The following is a 13,143-nucleotide window of genomic DNA, read 5'->3' on the forward strand; positions in this document are numbered from 1 at the left end:
GAAGAGAGAGGGGAAGGGTTTGTCTCCGTGGAGGAGGAGGTGGAGGCAGTGGCAGCGGTGGAAGAGGGCAGAGGGGAAGGGGATGAAATGGAAGGCTGAGGATCCGTGGGATCAGGTGGAGGAGGAGGAGGGGATGGTGGGAGAGGAGGAGCAGATGGGGTCGAGGGATAAGGTGGGGATTCGTCTGCTGGATCAAATGGGGAAGAGTCGCGAGGTCAGGAGTAGGAGTAGGGGAAGGGAGGGGTTAGCAAGGAGAACTTGAGAGGGACAGCAGGAAAGGCAGAGAGCAGGATGCTGTGCGGGAAGACCTGGGGATCTCCTTCCACTTTTTCAGATGCTGGCAGTAGTTAAAAAGCTCCCTGAGAAGATTTGGATCTAATGAGCCTTCTAGAGGCCAATGATTGCCATTATCCAAAGGATATGTAGGCCAATCTTGGTACAGAATTTGATCAGGAGTTTGGGCTTGATGTCTGGTGCGAGGGAGAGTGTGGTCAGATTTTTCATTAGACATTTGAGGGGCAAGGTTTCAGGTATAGACGAGGAGGCACCCATGGTCACAGAAAGAGATGGAGAGAGAGAGAGAGCGAGAGAGAGAACACCTTCGGGCCGGAAACGATCAGCAAGGGCTAAAAGGGTGTCCCCTTTTAGGACCTTGGGGATCACAGAGACTCTAGGAAGAGCCGGGAAACAAGAGGCAGTGAGGGTCGTCACCTGAACTGCAACTCTCAGGAGGCAAAAAGCTGGAGGCCATGAAGAACCTAGTACTAGGATTTACTGGTTACGGAGGGAGGAGAAGGAAGAAACAGAGGGGTCTCTCACCTGAACCCAGAAGCCTCACTCCCCAAAAGAAGAACAGGTCGTCAGATAGTCCACTGCGGCCGTAAAGACCTTAGTGGGGTGGGTTCTCTCCCCTCTATCGGGTGTCAGGAGTGTGCCGGACGATCATGGTCGCAGTTCCTGCTGTAGCCCGAAGAGGGCAACAAGCCAGAAGTGGAACTTACCTAAGCCCGATCAGTGGTAAGTGTAAGGAGCCAGTGCCAGAAAGGTGGATGAGGGCGAGATGTCTTGGTGGAGCCGGAGAAAGAAGCAGAAACGGGGCTCTGTGAGAATGAGCTCACCCGTCTCCCGGGTCTCGGCACCAATGAAAGAAGAACCGATGTGAGACAAATCACCGGAGAAGTTCCACTTTATTACAAAAGGCTGTGGGCTTATATAGATCTAAGGATAGGTGGCAGGGCTTAGGTAAATGACGGGTCACCCGTTTATTGGTAAGTTCTTCCAGATGTCAATTCTAGAGCCCACGAAATTAGTTCTTATTGGGGCTAAGGTTCCCCACCAGCGGGATTTGAATATTGGCGCTGGCGGGAGTTTTTGGTGCCAGCAGGAAAGGGAAAGAAGCAGGAAGAGAAGCTCCTCAGGCGCCGTGTTGGGGTTTTTGGGGTGTGGCTGCCATTATACCTTTTCCCAACAAGAGAGAGGAGAGAAAGAAGAGGAAGAAGGCAGAGAGGAAGAGAGCAGAGAGAAAAAGATGGGGGGAGAGAGAGAGAGGAAGAGAAGAGAAGAGTAGAGGGAAGAGGGGAAGTGGGGAAGAGGGGAATAGAGGAAGAGAGGAAGAGAGAAGAGTGTGTGCTTACCAAGCTTCGGCTTAAGAAGGATTGCATAGGGGATGTGGGGGGTGCTGATTGGCAGGGTTAGTCAGTGACAGCCAGCAGACACTGTGTCCTGTGGGGACTGGTGGAGGAAACCTTTGAATTTGGTGCTCTTGGCTTGGCGCCCTTTGGAGAGGAGGGTGAGGGGTAAGGGATTCCATGTTGTTCTCCGAGAAGGGGGAGTCTCCCACACACACAATAGCCCAAGTCACTGTCATCTCTCCTCACTTTCCTAATTGGTATTTCTGCTTTCACTCTTGCCCTTCATACACCAGAGTCTAATCACGAAACAGCATTTGATTCCCAAACATAAATCAGAACATGTCATTCTCCTGCTTAAAATCCATCAGTGGTTTCTCTTACCCTCACAATACAGTACCAGTTCTTCTCATGGAGTATACAGCCTCCTAGGACCTGGCCCCTGCCAGCATTCCAATCTTATCTCACAACTCTCTTTTCACCTCAACCACATCGGCATACTTTCTGTCCCTCAAAGAAGCAAAGTAGTCTCTTGCATCCTTGCTTGCCATTACACTGCCTGGAGTGTTCTTAGCTGTAGAGAGCTGTGCTCTGCTCTGAGTTACTCCATGATGTACATAGAACAGCAGTTTTCAAGCTATAGTCTGCCATAAGCTACTGCATTTTGAGTTTAAATGCTGAGGTGCAAGAACTCCACACCCTGTTTGTACAAGTATACAACCACCATCTACCTGGCACAACCAAAATGCATAAACTGATACATAAATTAAATCATGCCAATAAGAATGACCACCCGTGAACTTATCAAATTAATCAGAAGCACATGGATGCATGAACATATCAAACTCATATCAGAGAAACCAGGCCCATGATCTTATCCACCCATCAGGTCACAAATGATGCAGTTCCCTCCCTTGAGCCCATAAAAGGAGGGGCACCCTAAGACTGGACACAGTGGCACCCTGACTCTGTCACCTGGTCACTCAAATCTCTGTCCTCGGGTTTCAGCAGAGTGCAGTTTCCCCTGTCTCTGACGACCAGGCAAGCCAAACTGACATCTCAAGCTGACACTCCAAGAGACATCTACAGTGACTCTCTATATTCTTATCTGTTGTCTCTGCAGTTCAGCCTCCAGAACCCTGTGGCTGCCTTAACCCTTTCTTTGACTTGCTGTAACCTATATATAAAATCACACAAAGTGACTTAAGTGTTACAGATGTTAGAAATTAAGCTTGAAATAAAGGAAGCTGTGATGGCCCAGCTTATAACTACCATGTGAGCCACAAGTATTCAGTGAACTGCCACTGATAAAAGTGGTGTAACCTGTGAACTTTTTGTTATTCAATAAATTGACACTGTGGAAAGACACAAATGTGCCTCATCTCCGTTAATGACACAGCATGCTCAAGACACAGCTTTTCATATAGCTGGCTTTTTTCTGATCTCAGGACAAATGTCATGTCGTCAGTGAGATTCTTCCTGAGAATTCTATCCAAAACAACCTCCCTTCTTTCCCATCAATCTCTAACACATGGCCTGTTTATTTATTTCATATTCCAGTACCTGTAATTATGATTGTATTTGTCTGTTTATGGGGCTATCTTATTATACATCTATAAAACAAGCTCTCTGAGGGCAAGAACCTTATCTTTCATACTGTGAGCATATGGAACACCTGGTATGGTTCAGTGAGTTGTGAGGAGTATATGCCCCCAAGAGACAACTCCACTGGAGAAACAAGGACAGCTAGAACAATTTCTCCTTATGAAGTAGCTAGATGAGGGGCTCAGGCTGTGACTCAACGGTAGAGCGCTTGCCTAGCACGTGCGGGGGCACTGGGTTCCATTCTCAGCACTGCATAAAAATAAAATAAAGGTATTGTGTCCAACTACAACTAAAATAAAATATTTTTTTAAAAAGTAGCTAGATGCAAAGCCTGCAGGTTGTCTAACACTCAGTCTCCTGCCATCTTCTACTTACCTAATCAGAAAAGAAGTATAAGAATGCAAAGAACCTGAAAGGATATTTTGTTGTTGTATGTCTAGAAACGAAGAAAAAACCTCTTTAATTCCATCAAGCTAATACTTATTCTATGCCCACTCTATTTCTAAGCCCTGTTCTCAACACTGATAATACAATGATCAATAAGACAGGGACCTTGTCCTCAAAAGAACACAGCTTAATGGTGATGGGGTTAGGAGAAGCTGTGGAACATAAATATCTGTACTGCAAAGCAGTGAGAAGTGCTGTCCTAAAGGTACAAAAGGCAGTCCAAATACAAAAGAGGAGGGATTTGTGAAGACTTTGCCAAAAAAGACACACTTGGACTACTATTTGAAGCCAATATCACTGGAGCAAGGACATCAATCACACACAAACTAACCCACAGGGCATCTATAGGTTTCCTGAATGGAAATGGAATGCACTAACTGTGACATTTTCTATGACTGTTAGCGAGATCAAGTCCAACCCTGGGGTCCCTAGATTCTGTGTTTGAAAGCCTCATGCATCAGAAACACTTCTGCCCTTGAACTTTCTGTGCAGTAAGAACCAAAGAGTGGCAGGGCAGAGGAATAACTAAGTGGAAATCATTTATCTGCTGGGTTATCAAAGAATTGGGTACTCACAGTGTCAGGTTTAAAAGGACAAGGTGTCAGAGAAAGTACAAATCCCTGGTGTGAAGTTGATTACATAAAAGCAAGAGGACAGTTTGCTAGAAACTTCTATGCCAACCCTTGTACACGGATAGGGCAATATGTAAAACTACCACATAATATAGACTGGTCTCAGCTCTTATAAAAGAGGCTAGTGCTTCCCTAACTCATAGAACAAGGTCCCTAAACATAACATTGAATAATAAGAAGTCATAAGGCCGTGTAAGTTTGGATAAAACAGTCATTGAATAAATTCTCATTTCTCATATATAAAGAAATCAAAAGCCGGGCGCAGTGGTGCACACCTGTAATCCCAGTGGCTTGGAGGCTGAGGCAGGAGAATCATGAGTTCAAAGCCAGCCTCAGTAACCTAGTGAGGCACTAAGCAACTCAGTGAGACCCTGTGTTGAAAGAAAATACAAAATAGGGCTGGGGATGTGGCTCAGTGGTACCAAAACCAAAAAAAACAATGTAAGTCTGAGTTATCCTAAGCATGAAATGGGGTAATACATGTTCTGTAGTATCACTCGACACATTTAGAAATGAAATCACTGTCATGCCATGCTACTTTCTTCAAAATTTCCAGTCTCCTCTCTTTAATTCAGGGGCTAGAGCTAACTGTCAACTCCTGCCTCACTGCGTAATATCAATGGATTTACCCTGATTCCATCACCAGCAATGGAAATTCTGCCAAGAAATGTTGGAATCTTCTTGAATAATTAGTCTCATCACCCACTAAGTCAATTCTTGAAACTTGCCTTGCATCCTTGATAATTGGTTCCAGGGCCCCCAAATAAAACGGTAACTTTCAATATTAAAAATAAAAGAGAAGACTTCACTGATGTAATATGGTAAGAAAAAGAAAAAGGCACACTCATTGAAAAGGAAGAAATATAACTATCTTTCTACACAGATGACATAATTGTCTACACAGAAAATCCCAAGGAATCTAAAAACTAAAATTCCTAGAACTCATAAACAAGTTTAGCAAAGTTGCAGGACACAAGGGGATGAAAACACAATATACAAAAGTCAACTACATCCCTATATACCAGCAATGAAACCCTACAAATTAAAATTTGAGGGGCTGGGATTGTGGCTCAGTGGCAGAGTGCTTGCCTTGCATGTATGATGCACTGAGTTCAATCCTCAGCACCACATAAAAATAAGTAAATAAAAGATTTAAAATAAAAAAAGAACTTCTTTAAAAAAATTTGAGATAAAAAATATTTGCAATAGCAACAATAAGTGAAGTATTTGAGTATAAATCTAACAAAATATGTGCAGGACATGTATGAAAAAATCTATCAGGCACTAGTAAAAGAAATTAAAATGAGCTATGAAGATAGAAAGATAATCAGTGTTTATGGATTAAAAGACTCAATACTATTGAAGATATTAGTTCTCCACCACCTCATGTACAGATTCAATAGAAACCCTATCAAACTTCCAGTAAGCATTTTATAGGCTATCACAAATGATAATAAAATTCCATGGAAGTGGGAAGGATTTAGAGTAGCCAAAATAACATTTAAAAATCAAGATTTATTATAAAACTACATTAAGCAATACAACATGGTATTGGTATAAAAATAGACAAATAGAGGGGCTGGGGTGGTGGCTCAATGGTAGAGTACTCGCCTAGCATGCATGAGGCACTGGGTTCCATCCTCAGCACCATATAAAAGTGTAAAATAATGTGTCCACCTAAAACTAAAAAAAAAAAGAGGTCTTTAAAAAATAGACAAATAGATTAGTGAATGTTGTGGTTTGGAGAGGAGGTATTTCCCCAAAGCTCCTGTTAATGCAGGAATATTCAGAGGTGAAATGCCGCAGTCCGGCTGCAGCAAAATAACCGGGGGGTGACGAATAACTTGTGTACGTTGATACAGCAGGAGTAGGAGCCGTTTATTGCAGGACAGGAGCAGTATTTATACATTCCACACAGCTTATCTAATTAGCATAAACTAGATACATCAGTCAACCAATAAGGAACCTCCACACTTAATGGCTCGCTTTTGTTACTTCTTAAACCACTCCCTCTGGCATTTTGCCAGGCACCATCCAGACTTGTTTACAACTCTAACATTCCCCTGGCAAAATGCCAGGTGTTATTTTGACTTGTTTACAGACTCTAACATTTCCCCCTTTTGTTTAATTTAAATAATGACCATAGTGGTTTTTATAGAAACACCATAAATAACCTGCTACAAACAGAAAGGGAGGATACAAAATGCCACAATACCAAGCCAATTGATGGCTCCATGCAAGAAGCCCTTGGAAAAATTATACCAGCAATGACACCGTTAGCAAAGATACCGAGTTACAATTTGTTATAGATTACAGTTTGTTGTCTCAGTCCAGGTAAAGCAGTGTCTCAATAGATTAACTCACAGTCCAGGTAAATCACAGTCCAGGTAAGTTCTGCAGGCAGCTAGCTTAAATCACAGTCCAGGTAAGTTCTGCAGGCAGCTAGCTTAATCCGAAGTCTCGTCTGTTTCTCAGCCAAAGTCTTGTCCGGTTTTCAGCAACACTGGAAATTCTTCCACCTTGGTCTTTACCGGCACTGGGACGAAGGCAGGAACTCCGGATGGCTAAAGAAAATCCTGTAGCATTCTACTAAGAAAACAACCTTCTGAACAATTTAGTACATTATCTCAAGGTTTTTTTGCATTTGAAATAAGCATTAATAGTGCTCATTACTCATCAGCTTCCAGGTGTGGGAGAACCATTGTAGCTTAGTTATTGGCATTGAAAATGACCAAACATCAGGGACACCAGTAGCGTCTTCTGCTGGCTGTAGTGCCTGGGCAGCCCCAGATGGCCCTGGGGAGTGTCCCGGACTCAAACTGCTACTGGGCACAGGGAGCAAGAGCCTGCGAGACTGTGCCTCCAGGTCAGGTCTAGATTTGGGCTCGCGGCAGTGGAAGAGCCAGCTCCCCGGCCAGGAGGCGGGGAAGGGCCAGTCGCCGCCGCCTCTTGGAAAATCCTTGCTGCGCTGTGACCGGCTTGCACACTCGGCAGCCGCCTCTCCGCTTCACGCACCCTCCGGTAACGAAAAGTATTTAGTAATAGCCTTTTGCTGCAACTTTTTTCCTGATAATCCTTCTTCTTCTGAACTTTCTTTTTCTTTCTGACTAGAGTTCCTGGGCTCTTATCAACACATGCCCTAACTATTCTTGGTTCCACTGGGGTGCCTTCTTCCCTTAGTAATTTACTTCTCACCCCTTCCATATTTTCATCACAAAGACAATACAATACACTGAGACAAAACAAGACACAAACATACTGTATCAATCTTCTCCATTTTCTTGAAATGGCCATTTTTCCTCTCGCCCTATCTGCCTAGGGACGAGCAGATTGCCCCCGTCCTATCTATGGACGGGCAGCTTTTTTTCGTCACTTACCCCCGAGTGTCCCGGGGCTCCCCGTAACGGGCCACCATCTGCCGCAGTCCGGCTGCAGCAGAATAATCAGGGGGGGGACGAATAACTTGTGTACGTTGATACAGCAGGAGTAGGAGCCGTTTATTGCAGGACAGGAGCAGTATTTATACATTCCACACAGCTTATCTAATTAGCATAAACTAGATACATCAGTCAACCAATAAGGAATCTCCACACTTAATGGCTCGCTTTTGTTACTTCTTAAACCACTCCCTCTGGCATTTTGCCAGGCACCATCCAGACTTGTTTACAACTCTAACATTCCCCTGGCAAAATGCCAGGTGTTATTTTGACTTGTTTACAGACTCTAACAGTGAAATGATTGGATTCTGAGAGATATAACTTCATCAATCTATCCTAGTTGGAATAGATGGGCTGGGTGGTAACTGTAGGCAAGTAGGGTGTGGCTGGAGGAGTTGGGTCACTGGGGATGTGCCCTATAAAGGTATATCTTTCCTGTGGCCCTTTTCCCTTCCTCTCTCTGCTTCCTGACCACTATGAACAGAGCAGAACTCCTCTGCCTTGCCCTTTTACCATGATGTTCTGCCTCATCTTGGACCCAGAACAATGGAGTTGGTTGACCATGGACTGAATTCTCTGAAGCCATTAATCCAAAGTGAACTTTTCCTCCTTTAAATTGGGTCTTGTCAGGTATTTGGGTCACAGGGCTGAAAATGTGACTAAAACAGTGGAGCAAAATACAGAGTTCAGAAATGATATATAAGAATGTATATACACACATATATACATATATACAACTAATTTTTAACAAAGACACAAAGTCAATGCTGCTGGGACAGGATGCTCTTTTCCACAAATGATTCTGGAATTAGATATCCAGGTGCTGAACAAATTAAAAGAGAATAAAAAAGAAAAAAAGAATTTGGATCTATGTCTTACACAATACACAAAAATTAACTCTGAATGAATTCTAGATCTAAATATGAGCCTTAAAACTATGAAACTTGTAGAATAAAACAAGGAAGGAAACCTTCTGATCTTAGGTTAGAAAACAATTTCTTTTAGTACTAAAACACCAAATTCATTTTTTTAAAGGAAGTGATGCATTGAATTTCAACAAGGTTAGAAAAAAAGAATCTCTTCAAAAGACACTGTTAACAGAATGTAAAAAGCGGGGCATAGTGGCGGATAGTGGCGCATGCCTATAATCCCAGTGGCTCGGGAGGCTGAAGCAGGAGGATTGGGAGTTCAAAGCCAGCCTCAGCAACTTAGCAAGCCCCTAAGCAACTCAGTGAGATCCTGTTTCTAAATAAAATACAAAATAGGGCTGGGAAGTGGCTCAGTGGTCGAGTGCCTCTGAGTTCAATCCCCAGTACAGAGAGAGAGAGAGAGAGAGAGTGCCGCAGCCCGGCTGGCTGGGCAAAATAAGCGGAGGGTGACGAATAACTTGTGTACGTTGATACAGCAGGAGTGGGAGCCGTTTATTGCAGGACAGGAGCAGTATTTATACATTCCACACAGCTTATCTAATTAGCATAAACTAGATACATCAGTCAACCAATCAGGAATCTCCACACTTAATGGCTCACTTTTGTTACTTCTCAAACCACTCCCTCTGGCATTTTGCCAGGCACCATCCAGACTTGTTTACAACTCTAACATTCCCCTGACAAAATGCCAGGTGTTATTTTGACTTGTTTACAGACTCTAACAAGAGAGAGAGAGAGAATATGAATGAATGTAAAGAAAAGCCAAGCCTGGAAGAAAACATTTTGAAAATCACATAGCAAATCAAGGACTTGCATCTAATATAAACAACTCTCAGAACTCACCTGTAAGAAAACAAATAACCCAATAATAAATGAGTAAAATGGGGCTGGGGTTGTGGCTCAGTGGTAGAGCACTTGCCTAGCATGTGTGAGGCACTGGCTTCAATTCTCAGCACCACATAAAAATAAATAAAATAATGATTCATTGACAATTAAAAAACAATTTTAAAATGGATAAAAAATTTGAACATACATGTCATCAAACAATATATGAATGGCCAATAAACACATGAAAATATAGTCATTTGGAAATACAGATCAAAACCAGAATAATATACCTCTACACATCTATTAAATGACTAAATTAAAATGTCTGACCACATTAAATGGAGGTAAGTAAACTCAAATCTTTTCAATCTTTCATTCCCACTACAACTCTGATTCAGATATTTTTAAAACTATTTTTTAGTTGTGGATGGACACAATATGTTTATTTTTTTATTTATTTGTTTTGATGTGGTACTGAGAATGGAACCCAGGGCCTCATGCATATGAGGCAAGCACTCTACCACTGAGATATAACCCCAGTCCCTGATTCAGATTCTTTTTAAAAATGATTTTACTAGTGCACTATAGTTATGCATGATATTGGGGTTCATTCTGACATAATTATACATACAGGAATATAATTAGCTCCACTCAGTCCCCAGTGTTTCCTCTTTCACTGTCTTCCACCTTCCTCCTGTTCCCCTTCCTCTTCTCTGCTAGTCTTCCTTCTATTTATTGTTTTTTTTTTTAAATTAGGGCTTTATAGATGTACAAAAAGGTAGAATTCACTGTGGTATATTTATATGTGCACAGAGAATAATTTGGTTAATTTCATTCCACAGTTCCTCCTTTTCCTGGCCACTCTCCCTTTCCCTCAATCCTTTTCCTATATTCCACTGATTTCCCTTCTATTTTCATGAGACCCCCTTTCTTTTTTTTTCAAATTCCTTATTTCTCTCTAGCTTCTGCATATGAAAGAAAACATCTGACCCTTGACTTTCTGATTCTGGCTTATTTCACTCAGCGTGATGTTCTCCAGTTCCATCCATTTAGGAATTCTGTCCTTTACTATTAAGATAGCTCCCTAACAGGTCTCCCCATTTTTACTCATAGCATTGAATTGTTTTCCATAGTGCAACCAGAGTCAGTCTCATGAAATACATATCATGAAATATTGATCATCTGACTTTCCTGCTTCAGCCTCCCGAGCCACTGGGATTATAGGCATGNGTGCTCATTGAAAGAACGATCAAGGTGAGTCCTGCTGAGTCACATGATCCTTACCCACCAATTAGAACGCACCTCAAGCCAGCTGCCAAAAACCGTTAAATTGTTAAACTGTTTCAACGGTCAGACCACCCCCAGCTCTATAAATAGGCAGAGCTGCCTCAATAAACGGGCATTTTTCTCTGATGGCAAGCCTTGATCGTTCTTTCACTCATTAAATGTTCAGGAAAGATGAAATATTCTTAAACATAATTTAATTTGCATTTACCCTAAAGCATTCCTGTTTTATGCCCTGGCTATCCTTAGTGTAGAAATGATGTGTGATTTAGAGAGATGGCAGCTCATAGGACAGGTTTAATTTTTTTTATGGCCTATGATTAAGAGAGGCCCATCAAACATTATCTGGGGAACTGTGTACTCCCTGTGTCTTGATACTGAGCAAGATGGTTCTTTTCAAAAATTACACTTTTTTTTTTCTTTTGTGGTGCTGAGGATTGAACCCAGGGCCTTGTGCATGTGAGGCAGGCACTCTACCAGCTGAGCCATAACCCCAGCAAAAATTACAAATTTAATGACAATAAATAAGCTCTCAGATTTGGAGAGGAGACTTCTAACTTTGGGGTCTTTTCCACATGGAGTGAAAAACCACTGATTATTTTGAGGTGAAGTTTTTGTATTTTTTGTTTTGTTTTTACTTTCTTTTAATCCAAAGTGCTTCTATTTGGGGTGCTCACCCAGCATCATCACATAAAGTTTCACAAAGGTTAAAAAAAAGAGGGGGGCCTGGGGGCTGGGGTTGTGGCTCAGTGGTAGAGCGCTCGCCTAACATGTGCGAGGCCTAGGGTTCGATTCTCAGTACCACATAAAAATAAATAAATAAAGGTATTGACAACTATAACTAAAAATAAATATTTTTTTAAAAAGAGGGGGTGTTTAAGCCATTCTTTTCTCTAGCTTTTCATAGAGCCCTATCTTTCAGTGTCTCTTGCTGTCTGTTGTCAAATGCTTCAACCATTTACAAAATGTCCAAACATTTATGTTGAGGAAGTTATGTAAGAAGGGAGGCTGGGTGCTTGAAAACTAAGACATTTTTCAGACACAGTATGCTGTTATAAAATATTTATGGCTTTAGTGTAGCCCTGAACTGATGATTGTTTTCTCCAAGAGACTTCTGGGATTTTTGTCATAGTCATATATTACTTTCAAACAACCATCTTAACAGTCCTCTGAGGAGATCCACCTTATTCTCTCTAACATGTTTACAGAGATTTTACAGGTGGGTGATTTGTTTTGTTAACATAAATCTGGCTCCTGAAGCATATGATTTATTTTTTCTCGCCAAGATGGATGGTTCTCCCTGAAGTTCATATTATTAACGTAATTGTTCCAGATGCTCCTCCCAGCCCCACTGGGAGCTTCATAGGCAATAATTATGTGACCCATGCCCAAAGTTTCTATTTATTGCATGTCACGCAGGGCCACTTAAAATCCTCCTTGGAAAAAGATCTGAGGGTTGAAGTTAAGCTATGTTAAGGGCTTTGAAGGCAGAAGGTTCAGTTCTTTTGTTCCCAGCAGTCCTAATATGGATAGATAACTGGGAGTAAGAGGCAGAATTAATAGCAGAGTAAACTTTGGCTCAATATCAGAATGTGCTTTCTAATAGCCACACAGTGGACTGAGACATGATATGCTTTCTTTAGAAGAAAGAAATATCTGTAATTTTTATCCCAGAGAGATTTAGAGATGGCATTCTGGTCTGAAGTGGATGGCTAAGGGACTGGATTGGAAACCACATTTGCATGGAAATTGATATAAGTTGTGAAAACATCATTTCTCTATAGCAGTGAACTGGGGAAAGGTGATAGATACTTGGGGTAGGGGGGAGCTCACTGCCCCAAGCCACTCTTTTAAGCTGCTGCTACTCAGGGAGCTTTGCATTTTCCATAATGGAAGGAAAATATTTAACTCGGTGCAATTATTGGAGAGGGAATTCTTGCTTAGATCCATTGTTCTGTGTTGCCATGACTTGACATTTTTTTTGAAAGCTACTTGATCTTTGTTGTTTCAGGATATGAAAAACTATATGTAATTCTTAAATAATTCTGCCATTTTAGGGAGGTGAACCATATAGAAATTTAACCTTTTGCCAATTGTGGATTTACAAAAAAACCACAAATGGGGTAGATAAGTCAGGTGTTTCTGGTTTTATTTAACATTAGAGGAAATAGAAGGTCAAGTGGCCTAAGTTTAACTATTTTAACATTTAACACAGGTAATACTTTAGAGAAGGAAGAAGAAAAGTTTAGGTGACCTAAGTAAGGTTTTATGTTTAACATACTGGGAGACCCAAGTAAGATACTGGTCCTTTCATCCATTATTATTTCCTCCCAGACATTTTTTTTCTACTTAC

General features: G+C 41.7%; 1 pseudogene; it reads left to right on the forward strand.

Annotated features, from left to right (window-relative positions):
* The first annotated feature begins 944 nt into the window (after positions 1 to 944).
* LOC107152572 overlaps positions 945 to 13,143 on the forward strand; it is a 46,509-nt pseudogene continuing 34,310 nt past the window's right edge.

This window comes from Marmota marmota, unplaced genomic scaffold (assembly GCF_001458135.2).
Source record: "Marmota marmota marmota unplaced genomic scaffold, marMar, whole genome shotgun sequence".
Taxonomy (NCBI): domain Eukaryota; kingdom Metazoa; phylum Chordata; class Mammalia; order Rodentia; family Sciuridae; genus Marmota; species Marmota marmota.